The sequence below is a fragment of the Mirounga angustirostris genome, unplaced genomic scaffold, assembly GCF_029215605.1.
Source record: "Mirounga angustirostris isolate CCGP_5_RB_7025 unplaced genomic scaffold, mMirAng1.0.hap1 SCAF_9, whole genome shotgun sequence".
NCBI classification, from domain to species: domain Eukaryota; kingdom Metazoa; phylum Chordata; class Mammalia; order Carnivora; family Phocidae; genus Mirounga; species Mirounga angustirostris.
Genome location: NW_026991717.1, coordinates 46,801,183 through 46,813,907, shown reverse-complemented (window position 1 = coordinate 46,813,907; position 12,725 = coordinate 46,801,183). Strand labels below are relative to the sequence as shown.

The window sequence follows — 12,725 nt, the reverse complement described above, 5'->3', positions numbered from 1 at the left end:
TTACCCTCAGCTCTTTGCCCTTTGGAGCAAGATGTGTTTATCGATTGATTGATATTTACTTACAGTTGGTGCTTATGAGTTGCAGCAATTTTTACACTTGGCTTCTGACACAGACCGTGCTCTTACATAGTCCTAATGAAGGCTTAAGATTTAAAAAAAAAACACATTCAGAGAGAATTCCATGAAATTCCCTGGGAACAATGGAAAAGGTTTTAAATGGGAGATTAAGGTAACCCATTAAATAAGGATTATAGGAAATGACCGATGGACAGGGCTGGACTGGACCAAAGAGACGAAGACTGAGTATCCAGCTAGAAGTGGGCTGATGTGTGATGGGGAGGAGTTCAAAATCAATTCAATACACTGGAGGGAGGGAGAGAAGAACTTAGACCAGGCATCCTCACTCCTAGGAAACCAGCTATCACAGGAAGGCTCAGACAAGTCCTGGGAGTGCAGGGACCGGGAGGTTAGAGTCTGAGAATACAGTCATCACAAATAACACATCTGAAGAGCGCTCTCTGTCCTCTGTCATCGTCTCTACTCTCTGCAGTGTGTGGTCAATCTAGGTATAGAGTACAGGAGAGCAGGGAGAGAATCATAGACCCCAATGTCTATCACTTTTTTTTTTAAATTTTATTTATTTATTTATATATAAGGGAGATAGAGTGAGAGAGCCCAAGTAGGCAGAGTGGCAGGGAGCGGCAGAGGGAGAAGCAGGCTCCCCGCCGAGCGAGGAGCCCGATGCGCGACTCGATCCCAGGACCCTGGGAACATGAGCTGAGCCGAAGACAGATGCTTAACCGATGGAGCCACCAGGCGTCCCTCTATCATGTCTAATTAACACAGGGGCAGAGGAGGTAGATCTTCTGGCGGATATCTAAAAATCCTCTGAAGTCCTATCGAGCCCCATCTCTGATGATTAGATGCCAGTTCTAAAATAAGAAGACTTTGTCCCCAAACCAACAGATGTTTGGGCTGTCATCATTTTGCTTGTTCTAAACTCATTTGTGATTTCACTGTGAAGTCCCATCTGTGTGATTAATAGGAATCACTTATATAAGATTATTTGGAAAATCTTACTAGTCATGAGGTATCTCTCTCTCCATCTCAGTGACTTGTCTTATATAGCAACGCAGTGGGGCATTCTGAAGGAGCATTTGGTGAACTTTCCACCTCATCAACCTAGAAAGATTTTAGAAATCCCCCATACTCTTCAAGATGGCCTTTATCAGATACCTCGGATCCATGAAAGGTAGATTAATGGTTTCCATCTTGCATACAGTGCATTCCCTAATTGCTTATAGGACCTTGGACCAGCAACTTTGCCCGATGGGTCTCAATTTTCTCACCTATAAAATTAATCAATAGACTACATTATTTCCACACCTTCTTTAAGTTCTAAGGATCTAGCATTATTTTAAATACTTCATTAGCAATCTTGACCAAACTAGCATTACAGGTGAGAAACAGGCTCCAAAGACAGAAATTCTTCTGGGTTTATACCCATTAGGTCAGAGCCGACCATTTTATAAGTTGTTGGGTTACTCGTTGCCGAATGTGTCGTGACCTTGTCCACACTGAAGATCATCTATTTTTCTGCCCATTCACATGGCCCTATTTCATTATCACCCTCAACTGAGCATTTTACCTCCTGGGATGCTCATTCCTTCTTCCTTCTCTTTCTGTATAGAATGAAACTCTTATATGTTATTGCAATTACTAAGTAAAGTCACTTTTCACATCTCTTCATTCAGAAAATTATCCCAATTTTTTATGATGCCTTTATTCTAATGAATAACAATTCCAATTTTCAAAGTGCTTTTCAGACATCCACTGACTTACCTGACCCCTCACAACAATCCCATTTTTTTTTCTTATAAAAGTAATTTGTTACGCAACATTCCTACCCATGTGTGATAGTTATAACAACTTCTTTCCCTGGTAAACTTTGGCGTGAAATTTCGTCAGTTTTTTTTTTCTGACAGTCAAAATGATTTTCATTCATTGTACTCTTCCCCAAAGACTTGCTTACTTGGGGAAAGAAATCTGGTAGACCAATGATGCGTGAACCCAACTCACAGAGGTTCCTTGGAACTGAGAGCTGAAGTGGCCTTCAGGGGTCATCTGTCTCACTCACCGCGAACATGGGCTCTCTTATTTCCAGGGACCAAAAGGTGCTTGCCTCTGGGGCTCCCCTATGTTGGGGTGCAGAACCTTTGCTTATGGGCTCCTTATCTCTGTGAGCTCCCCTGAGTTGCTCCTGAGCTCACAATTTCTAATTTGTACATACTGGGTCCCACTTGGTGGCTTTTCCTCCCCTGTTGTGAGCCTCTTTTTTTGTTGTTGCTTTTCAAAGCCGCCCTTTTCCCAAGATGGCTGCTTTGACTTAATGAATCAGCTGCAGCATTTGTGATCTGCTGCCAGGTTTTCTGGGAGGCAGCTTTCCTGGGCTTCCATCAGGCTTTTAAAGAGCCCTCTGGTCTTCCTGCCGGCTGTTTGCTCTGCTCTTTTTTCCTCCTAATTAATGCCTTCGTCTTATCTGAGTGGCCTGTTCTCAAACATTGCAACTGAGTGATTGATGCGTTTTGTTGTGTTTTCTTCTGGAGCCCTCCCTATCTGCCCAGACTTGACTTAATTGGGGTTTGCTCACTGTGATTTAGACTGATTCGCCCACTAGGTATCCCTTACATCAAATCCTGCTCACCACTCAGAAAAAACACAGCTAAGGATTGTTTGGCAAGTCTCTGTTCACAGGGTCTCCCACCTAAAGTCAGGGTTGGCTCAGCAGTTGAGAGCTTGGGCTCTGGGGTCAGCTGGAATTGCCTCTGACACACAGCCCTTGACGAGGGGATGAAGCTTCCTGAACTCCAGTCTCTGAACCTGTAAAATAAGAATTATAGGACCTACTTCATGGAAATGTTGAGAAAGTAAATTGAAATAATGCACGGAAAATGCTCAGTATCTGGTGAGGGCCCAATGAGAGTTATTCCTGATGATCCCACTCAACCCTTGGGAATAGGCAAGGCAGCTCAGCTTATCCCCAGATTATGGATGACACATTGGGCCCATAAAGGGCACATGGCTTACCCTATGCCACATGGCAGGTGCATGAACCATGGCAGGCACCGGACCCCCAGGCTCACACTCTCTCCGTTTCCCCAACACTGCCTCTCAGAACCAAGACCCATGTCCTCTATGACAGTGGTTCCCAAAGTGTGGTCCCCAAACTACCAGCATCAGCATCACCTGGGAACTTGTCAGACATGTCTACTTTTGAGTCCCAGACCTAACGAATCAGAAGCCCAGCAATCCGGGTTTCAGCAAGCCCTCCTGGACTCTGATGCAAGCTCAAGTGTGAGAACCACTGCTCTATGGAATAAGGATTTATCTCTTGGTCTAACTCCTGAGATGGAGGGGTCCCCACAAATCCTGGTGTGATCCCCAACATGAGTTCCCCCTTCCAGGCTCTGGGACAGTATCTTCCTTGTGATTGATCCCTACTGATACTGTTGAACTATGGAGTGCTTCTCACCCCTGGACTCACATTAGAATCATCTGGGGAACTTTGTAAACACACAAAGGCCCAGCCCAGACCACTTAGCGTTCAGTCATAAGGACACCTAGGAATTACCCTATGCACACCCCATGGAACTCTGCTAATCTGGGAATATGTTTACCTCATTAAGGTGTTTGTGCTTTACAATCCACTTCCAGTAAATTGTTTCTTCCCTTCCTGTACACCTTGGATCCTCTGCCCACTTATTTGCACAGCTGCTAGTTTTATACAGAGGTATTTATTTATACCTCAGCTTTGCTGCCCTGTCCACACCCAGAGTTATTCTGCTTGATCTAAATATAGTGACAAGATATGATAAGTACTCAACACTGACTCACTATAATTCTTACTTTTCGTCTAACTTAGAAGGAATAAAGGCAGATAGTTTAATAAGCATGTTGGACTATTAAGGATCCTAAGATCACTCCCTGGCCCACCAGGGTCACAATCATACACAGGGTCCTGGGGACCTAAGAAAGAAGACACTGTCAGCCTTTCTCACGCTCACAAGGGACAGGAAGATCTGGCTTGAGCCTGAGGCCATAGTGAACCTTCTACTGCAGCCCCTCTGAATCGAAGGTCAGCAGCCTCCAAAAAAGGGCCACCTCCACTTGTCTGATTGGCTCAGATAAGGAGGCTGAGAATCTTGGGGTTGCCTTACTTACCCCAGGAGTGGTAATTCCCTGTGAATTCCCGTTAACAAATATGGATCCTGGGGAAGAGGCAAGAAAAGAATAGAGAAAAAGGCAGGTGCTCCCACTCCAGCTGTAAGGTTGATGGACACTGAACCCTGTAGAGACCAAGAAGAATTTCCCTTTGTACATGGGCACAGCCGGGTTTCATGGGGCCTGAAGCCCCATATAGCTCGGGATAGGAAGTGGAGGCTCACTTTAAGAAAAAGAATACAAAGTTACAAATACAAAATAAGGCATGAAATTTCAAAAGGGGCATTGCACACTAGGGCCTAAGTTCAAATTCCTTTTGCCCTACAGTATTTTCCCTTCCACCTAGGTTCTTTTAAAAACTGTTCTGGATTTTTTTTTTTTTGAAAATCAATCACCCCCAGGTGTACATCCTTCACAGTGCTAGACAACTTTCCATCATCCTCATTATCTTCACTGAATATGTTCTTTGAATTTCAAAAGACTGTAAATGGGATGGGGCGCCTGGGTGGCTCAGTCGTTAAGCGCCTGCCTTCAGCTCAGGTCATGATCCCAGGGTCCTGGGATAGAGCCCTGCATCGGGCTCCCTGCTCAGCTGGAAGCCTGCTTCTCCCTCTCCCACTCCCCCTGCTTCTGTTCCCTCTCTCACTGTGTCTCTCTCTGTCAAATAAATAAATAAATAAATAATCTTTAAAAGACTGTAAATGGGAAATTTGTTCATAAAAGAGGGTATTCACATGTACAAACACAAAGACCAGCATTTAATTTATTGACTTTATTTTTTACGAGGTAGTATATTCACATAGTCCATTGTTCAAAAGGTACAAAAGGATATATAGTGATAAGTTCTGCGTAAGTGTTATAAACTTTAAAATAAAATACATTATTATAGGGGCACCTGGGTGGCTCAGTTGGTTGAGCATCCGACTCTTGGTTTTGGCTCAGGTCATGATCTCATGTATCCTGGGATCAAGCCCCTCATCGGGCTCCCTGGTCAGCAGGGAGTCTGCTTGAGGATTCTCTCCCTCTGCCCCTCCCCCCACTGGTGTGTGCACGGGTGCACACTCTCTCAAATAAATAAAAATAACTCTTTAAAAAAATAAAATGCATTACTATAAAATGCATTTTTTTCTTTTTTTAAATTTTATTTATTTCCTTGATTTATTTGTCAGAAAGAGAGAGAAAGAGCACAAGCAGGGGGAGCGGCAGGCAGAGGGAGAAGCAGAGGGAGAAGCAGGCTCCCTGCTCAGCAGGGAGCCCGATGCGGGACTCCATCCCGGGACCGTGGAATCATGACCTGAGCTGAAGACAGATGCTTAACCAACTAAGCCCCCCAGGCATCCCACAGTGCATTTTTTTTTATTAAGAAAGTAATACTTGCTTAATACAAAATTTGTAAAGACAAAAATACAGAAAGAATCACATTTTTTTTTTAAGATTTTATTTATTTATTTGAGAAAGAGACAATGAGAGACAGAGAGCGTGAGAGGGAGGAGGGTCAGAGGGAGAAGCAGACTCCCTGCTGAGCAGGGAGCCCGATGCGGGACTCGATCCCGGGACTCCAGGATCATGACCTGAGCCGAAGGCAGTCGCCCAACCGACTGAGCCACCCAGGCGCCCCTATTTCTGTTTGCTTTAGTTAATTTACTCAGTTGATTCTCATGTTTGGAGCCCTGACTCTAGGTGGTTCTTTTAGCCAAACCTCCACGTACGCCTAGACCACTATGACCTGTGTGTCACTTAGATTGTCCCCCCCCACACCCCGCCACTCCATGAGCACGACAGGCATGGCTAATGGACCGCAGCGTTCTTCACACTGAGCCTGGTGTCGTGGCGGTCATCCCGGATGCAATGGAATTGCTCCTTAAGCTACTTACCATCTTTGGTCTAGACTCTTAGATCACTGGGTGCGGCCCGATGCCTCCACACATTCCGGAAGCTCATAGTTTTTCCCACAAAATGCTGCTGTGCTGCAATTCCTCCTACTTTTCTGTATGGAAGCCTGTTTCTTACCCATTACTGGGAAGATGGGTGAAGTCTTAGGTGTTCGGAGGATGAAAGGCAGACAGACAAAAGGCCAAGTCTCTACCTTTATGTACTCATATCTGGCAAGCGTTTGGAAAGAGCTTAAGTTTTGGCTTTGGATAATGGGTTAAAATGTGATTCTTTCTGGGCGCCTGGGTGGCTCAGTCGGTTGGGCGACTGCCTTCAGCTCAACTCATGATCCCAGGGTCCTGGGATCGAGTCCCGCATCGGGCTTCCCGCTCAGCGGGGAGCCTGCTTCTCCCTCTGACCCTCTCCCCTCTCCCCTCTCACGCTGTTTCTCTCTCGCTTCCTCTCTAATAAATAAATAAATAAATAAATAAAATCTTTAAAAAAAAAAAAAGAGCAAACAGAAATATGTGGCTATCCAATCCTCATTGTGTAGAGAGGCTTACAGAGGGCAGGTGCCTGAAGGTCCTCCACCCATCTTTCCCCCTCACCCAGTGGTAGCTGTCCTTGTGGGCAACACTCCCCCAGCCAGAACAGGCACAGGCCCTCTCCCTCCCCTAATGCCCTTTGGGCTCCTGTCCTTCTGGATCTTACTTGTCTCCCCACTGGAGGGCCCAGGGGTCAAGGGCTGGTCCTGTACTTCCTCTCATTACCTTCCTCCGGGCCCCACACAGAACCCCTGCACAGGCTGTGAGCTTTCCATACTTGACAGATGTAATGAAGCCTTTCGGCTCCAAAAAATGTTGGGTCACACTCCTCAGCCCCTCAGACATTTGCTGGGTACTCACTCTGTCCTTTGTATTCAGCGATGAAGAGGACCTAGACCCTTCCCTCAAGGGGCGCACAGTCAGTGAGGGAAGTAAAGCACATGCACAAATCATTACAATTAAATAATAAATTATAGTACTATAAATGTGATCAATTTAAAATGCAATTTTAATTAAATTATGATACTTATTTAAATCAGAAATAAGAAAAACTAAGGGCCAGGGATGGATGCTAAATATTTTGCTTATATACTGTACTTAATATAATCTTTACAATGGCCCTGTGAGGCTTACTAATATGATCCCCATTTCCCAATAAAGAAACAGGCTTAGAGCATTTAAGTCACTCACCAAACTAATCAATGGAGAAGCCGTAATTCAAACCCGGGTATGTCTGTGTTGTTAATAGAAGGTGAGGGGGGTCATTTCAATCTGGGTTTGACTAAGAAGGGTGAGTGGTTTGGGGCACTTTGAAACAACCATCATGACCCCCACCCTCCAGGGTTGGCCGAGGGGAGCTGAATCCCCCCTACTGGGACCCAACATTTCAACCAAGGCCCGCCCCGCCCCGGCCCCCGGCCCCAGCCCCTGAGCGCAGGGTATCAGCTCCAGCCGAGAAGGCTACTGGGAACAAGTGGTTCCTGCATTTGCGGCGCACAGGCTGCTGGGGTGGGTTTTATGAGACCAGAGAGAGGCGGGGAAAACTGATGAGAAATCAGAGATCTGCCAGAGTGGGGAGATGAGCCACAGGAAATGCTTTTGTCTAAAAATATGCCATTTCTGAAAGGAAAACAGTCATTAGAGGGTGTGAGAAGCCCCCGTGGTGAGGAAAGCAAAACAGTGAGGCTCACAGGGAGGCCAGTGGAACAACAGAGAAGCCCATTACCCACCCACTTCCTGTGCGATTAGCGAGACTTTGGGAGGATGAAAGGCATGCAGACAAAATGACAACCCACAGACAGAACTCCAGGGGAAATGTCTGGGGACAGCATCCCAAGATGCAGCCAGGAGGTAGGAGGAGAGGAAACCATTCCAGTTAATATTTTTCTCGCATCAGCTGGTTCAGCTATAGATTTGGCTAAAAGTTCCTGTACACTTCCTATATGCCAGGCACAGAGAGGGGCTTTGCATATGTCATTTCCTGCAAGTCTTTAGACCACGCTAAGAAGGAGGAGCATGCGCCTTAGAGGTTAGGTGACCTGTCCAAGGTCATAGAGCTGGCAGAGGATGGAGATGGAGATTTCTCCTGGGTTCCCTGACCCCAAATCTCTCCCTCTTTCCCAGTCTGCCAAACTGCCTCTGATAAGATCAAGGATCCTGACCATCCTCAACCTACACAAGTGGGGGCCAGTCGCTCCGATTTCCCCGGTGGACTACAACCTTTTCACATTCTTTATCTTGTCTTGCATCATAGCAGATCTTGTTAAAAGGAAATTCACCATCGTTGATTCATGACTCATTGTCAGCTAAAACACACGGCAACCACCCCAGTTCCAGTTCCATCTACTCACCGAGGAATAGTGCAGTCTTGGGTTGGGAAGGTAGGACCTCAGCCACTTGATCCCAGGTCCTTCTACACCCATCATGAAGCAACTGTCCCTCCCTGGGGAGAGTTCCAGGGACAGGCGCAGAGGAGCATGGGGATTTTTGGCCAAGGAGGAGGGGACAGTTCCTTCAGGGGCATCCTGACCGTTAGGGAGCACATCCTCTGTGCTGGGAGCAGGAAAGAGCGTTTCATATGCATTTCTTGTTCTATCTTCCTCCACCCCTGACTCAGGTGATTTGTCACCGTCTTGTAGAGGAGGAAACAAAGTGTCTCTTACATCGAGTCCAGATCCAACTCCTTCTGCCTCTCACTCACGTGTCAGAATTTGGCATCTGCGAGCACAAAGAGTTAGATCTCCTCCGTGAAGACAGGAAGGGTCACTGTGAGGGGGGCAGCTTCCTCGACCTCTCTCGGTCCCCTCCACCCAGGCTAAACATCCTCAGGCCCCTCAACTGCCCAAAGTGACTTAAGGCACAAAGTCACTCCCACACTGCGACAGCCAGAGCTGGCTGGTGAGTCTCCCGGCCACCCCCACAAGTGTACTGAGGACCTCGGTCCAGCAGCCACAGCAGAGGGGCACCCATCTCAATCCACCCAACTGCCCTTGCTGAGGAACGATTCCTCCAACGCCACGTCCCCTGGCCCTTCTCAGCCCTCCCTTGTTGGACCTCCCTAGTCAGAGAACTGGAAGTCAGTGTGGCCGTCTCGCTCTCCCTCACCCCACATCCGCCCAGTGTCTGAAGCAAAACAGTGAGGCTCACAGGGAGGCCAGTGGAACAGCAGAGAAGCCCACTACCAGTGGGCAGGGAGCCCGACGCTGGCCTCGATCCCAGGACCCTGGGACCATGACCCGAGCTGAAGGCAGATACCTAACTGACTGAGAAGTTATTCAGTGGACACGGAGGCCACTAAATGTCTCCCTCCACGTCTCCCACACAACCCCCTCCCCTACACCCCTTTGCCGCCATCCTCTTCATGCCCTCCCCCCTCCTCCCTGTGCCCCTGCTCTAGGTCCCTCACAGACCACCCCCTCCCATCCCTCCTTCACCTGCAATCCTAGTGAGCTTACAAAGAGGTAGATTTAATCATATTTCTTCCCTAAGATTCATCAATGGCTCCTCATGGCCTCCAGAGAAACGCAACTTAGCCTGGCCCCAAAGCCTTCTGGCATCTGCACCCTCCCCCCGCCCCCCACCCCCCGCCTGCTTGCTGACCATCTCCAGTGACCTATGACTTCCTGACTCTGCCCTCCTTCCCGTCCTCTGCCCACAAACTTCTGTTTTTCCTTCAAGACCCAACTCAAGTATCTTCTGTCCCCCACCCCTTTCCTGACCTTCCTGCCCTCCAGTCAGAGGTGACTGTGCCCCTCCTGTCTCCCACGACCACACCTCACACTCACCTTGCGGGGGTCCTCCTGACTACATTGCAATGGCTGGCTCACGCACCTATGTCTGCTGGTAACCCACTGAACCGTGAGGCGCTGTCTTCCAGGCCAGGCCTTGAGCAAGGCGTGGATTTACAACAAAGAGAGATGTCGAAGGACCACGAGAGCTAAGTCATGGCATTTGGTCCCCAGGAAAGCAGCAGCCCAGGATGGGGCCCACACCTGGGCAGGTTTGACTGTGCAAGACACCATCTTAACACTAGGAACCACTCTGAGCACTTTCCATGTGAAGCTTTTGCCTGCATTATGTCATTTAAAAGGATTGAGTGAGTTAATTTACGTGAACTGGTTAACACAGTGCTTGACACACGGTGAGGACTGAACAAATGTTAGCAATAAAAGTGAGGGATTGGGGCACCTGAGTGGCTCAGTTGTTAAGCGTCTGCCTTCAGCTCGGGTCATGGTCCCAGGGTCCTGGGATCGAGGCCAGCGTCGGGCTCCCTCCTCAGCGGGGAGCCTGCTTCTCCTTCTCCCACTGCTTGTGTGTTCTCTCTCTCTTTCTCAAATAAATAAATAAAATCTTTTAAAACATAAATAAAAGTGACAGATCATTTAGGGGACATTTATGCCAGTCAGCATGCCATGCATTGTCTTGCTTCTTCCAACAACCCTGGGAGGAAAGTATTCCCATATGTCCCCATTTTACAGATGAAGACACTGAGTCCAGCTGGGCTAAGGGACCAGCACAGAAGTAATGAACTTGGGCTTCCAACACCCAGGTTCTCCATGTCTCTCGTACAGAAGAGTGTCAGGTGTGCCCAGAACTCATCTGGGAAGAAAGCAGACCAGGTTCTTTCAGAGCAGAACCTAATGAGACAGTCAGGGGAAACACGAGGCACTGGGTGGTATCATAATGTAAGTTGGAGTCAGTCCCCTCCTTCGTACAGCTGGGAAAACTGAGCCCCAAACAGAGCAATTCACACAGAGCTAGACATGGGGGTCAGTCTGTCAGCCAGGCTGGGCCCCACTCTGCCAGCCGTATACCAAATGACAGTGGCATGATGTCACAGACAGGGCACGGGCTTTGAATCCAAAGCCCCGATCCCGCCAGGTGCTAGCAGATCCGTGACATCTTGGTCAAGCCAGTTAGCCTCTTGGAGCCTCAACTTCCTCACCTATGAAACAAGGCTGAGGGCTCCTTCCCAGAGGGCTGTGGTCACGTCAAATGGATGGTGGGGGCAGCCATGGGGGCTGTAAAATGTTCTCCGCTTGCTGCCTGGTAGCAGTGAGCTCAGAGGAATGGCCTTGAGCTCCATAGCCTCTCTTTCCCCATTTCTGCTGGATTGCACTATGCCTGGGTTCTTCTGCACCCCAACAGCAATCCGGTTTGTTCCGGCTCAATCCACACCATTCAAACGACAGCAGCGTGTCAGGACGGTGCCTGTCGGTCAGTGTGTGCTGAGCTCTGAGTGGGGTCTTCCCCTGCAAGCTTCTTCACGTTTCCTTTTTAAAAATATTTTCCCTTCAACTGTAGTCCGCAGGCTTTGGAGGATGAAGCCAGCCAGTGGTCTGTAGAGCTTCTTCCAGGCAGGAAAAGGGTATTGCCATCTCCTACCTTTTTTTTTTTTTTTTTTTTTTAGGATTTTATTTATTTTTTGACAGACAGCGAGAGAGGGAACACAGGCAGGGGGAGTGGGAGAGGGAGAAGCAGGCTTCCCGCAGAGCAGGGAGCCCGATGCGGGACTCGATCCCAGGACCCTGGGATCATGACCTGAGCCAAAGGCAGACGCTTAACCACTGAGCCACCCAGGCGCCCCCATCTCCTACCTTTTTAAACAGAATGTGCCTTGATATTCTCTGCCAAGGTATCTCTTTGGCCAGAGAGGTAAGGTGCTTCTGAGGCTCCATGAGCTGCAAAAAGAAGTGAAAGAAGGAAGCAGGGGTGAGATGGCCATGGTTCAGGGGCGGGGCCCCTGCTTTCCAGAAAACGCCCTGGTGGCTCACCCACCACAGGCTCGGCTCCTGGGGACAGACTGGAACCAGCCGAAGGTCAGGAGACATTATGTGGGCCAAAGCACTTTGAAGTTTAGTAATTCGGGGGGCGGGGGGGTGACAATATTCACCTTGTCATCATAGCACGAAACCCACACAGAGGAAAATAAAAGGGTTCCAAAATCGTTGATAATGCTTCTCCCTTTCAGCCTGTAGAAGACAGGTGTCCCTTCGCCCCGCCTGCCCCTGCTGGAGTGCGCACAGAGTTTCAGAGCTGGATAATGTAGAAGTTAGAAAATGCCCGTGTTTTCTGCTTGCTTTAATTTGAGAAATTGCCTGACTGAGCAGTAACTGAATTTCATTTTTAGGATAAAATACTTGATCTCCAGGGGAGCCAGGCCTCAAGCAACTGATTTTTACCAGGTCACTTCTTGACCTCTGAGGACCGGCCTGATTCTTGGAGAAAATTTTAACCACGTGCCAGTCTGCAGGGGTCTACAAGTCCCTCCTGGTCTGGTCCACCCACCTCTCCAGCCCTCTCTCCTCTCCCTCGGCTCCCATCAGAGGGACCTCTAACCACCCCACACCCACCCTCCCAGGCTCTAGCTTTCAGCTCCTGCTCCCAAAAGGCCCACCTCCCCCCCCCACAGTTCGGCATACCCACGCTTGACCCACACCAAAGCCACCACCACCCGCCTTGCCTCCAAGCCAAAAGTAATAACTCAACTCCAAGAATAGTAATTATTATTATTATAGCTTGCATTTCTTGAGCTGAGTGCCAGGCACTTTGCAAGCTCTCTTTCACTGACTCCTCTCAGAACCCTAC

General features: G+C 48.4%; 1 protein-coding gene across 1 annotated transcript in view; it reads left to right on the top strand.

The window, feature by feature from the left end:
- LIPC (lipase C, hepatic type) overlaps positions 1-12,725 on the top strand; it is a 158,341-nt gene that overhangs the window by 52,736 nt on the left and 92,880 nt on the right. The gene's annotated exons all lie outside the window — the stretch shown is intronic.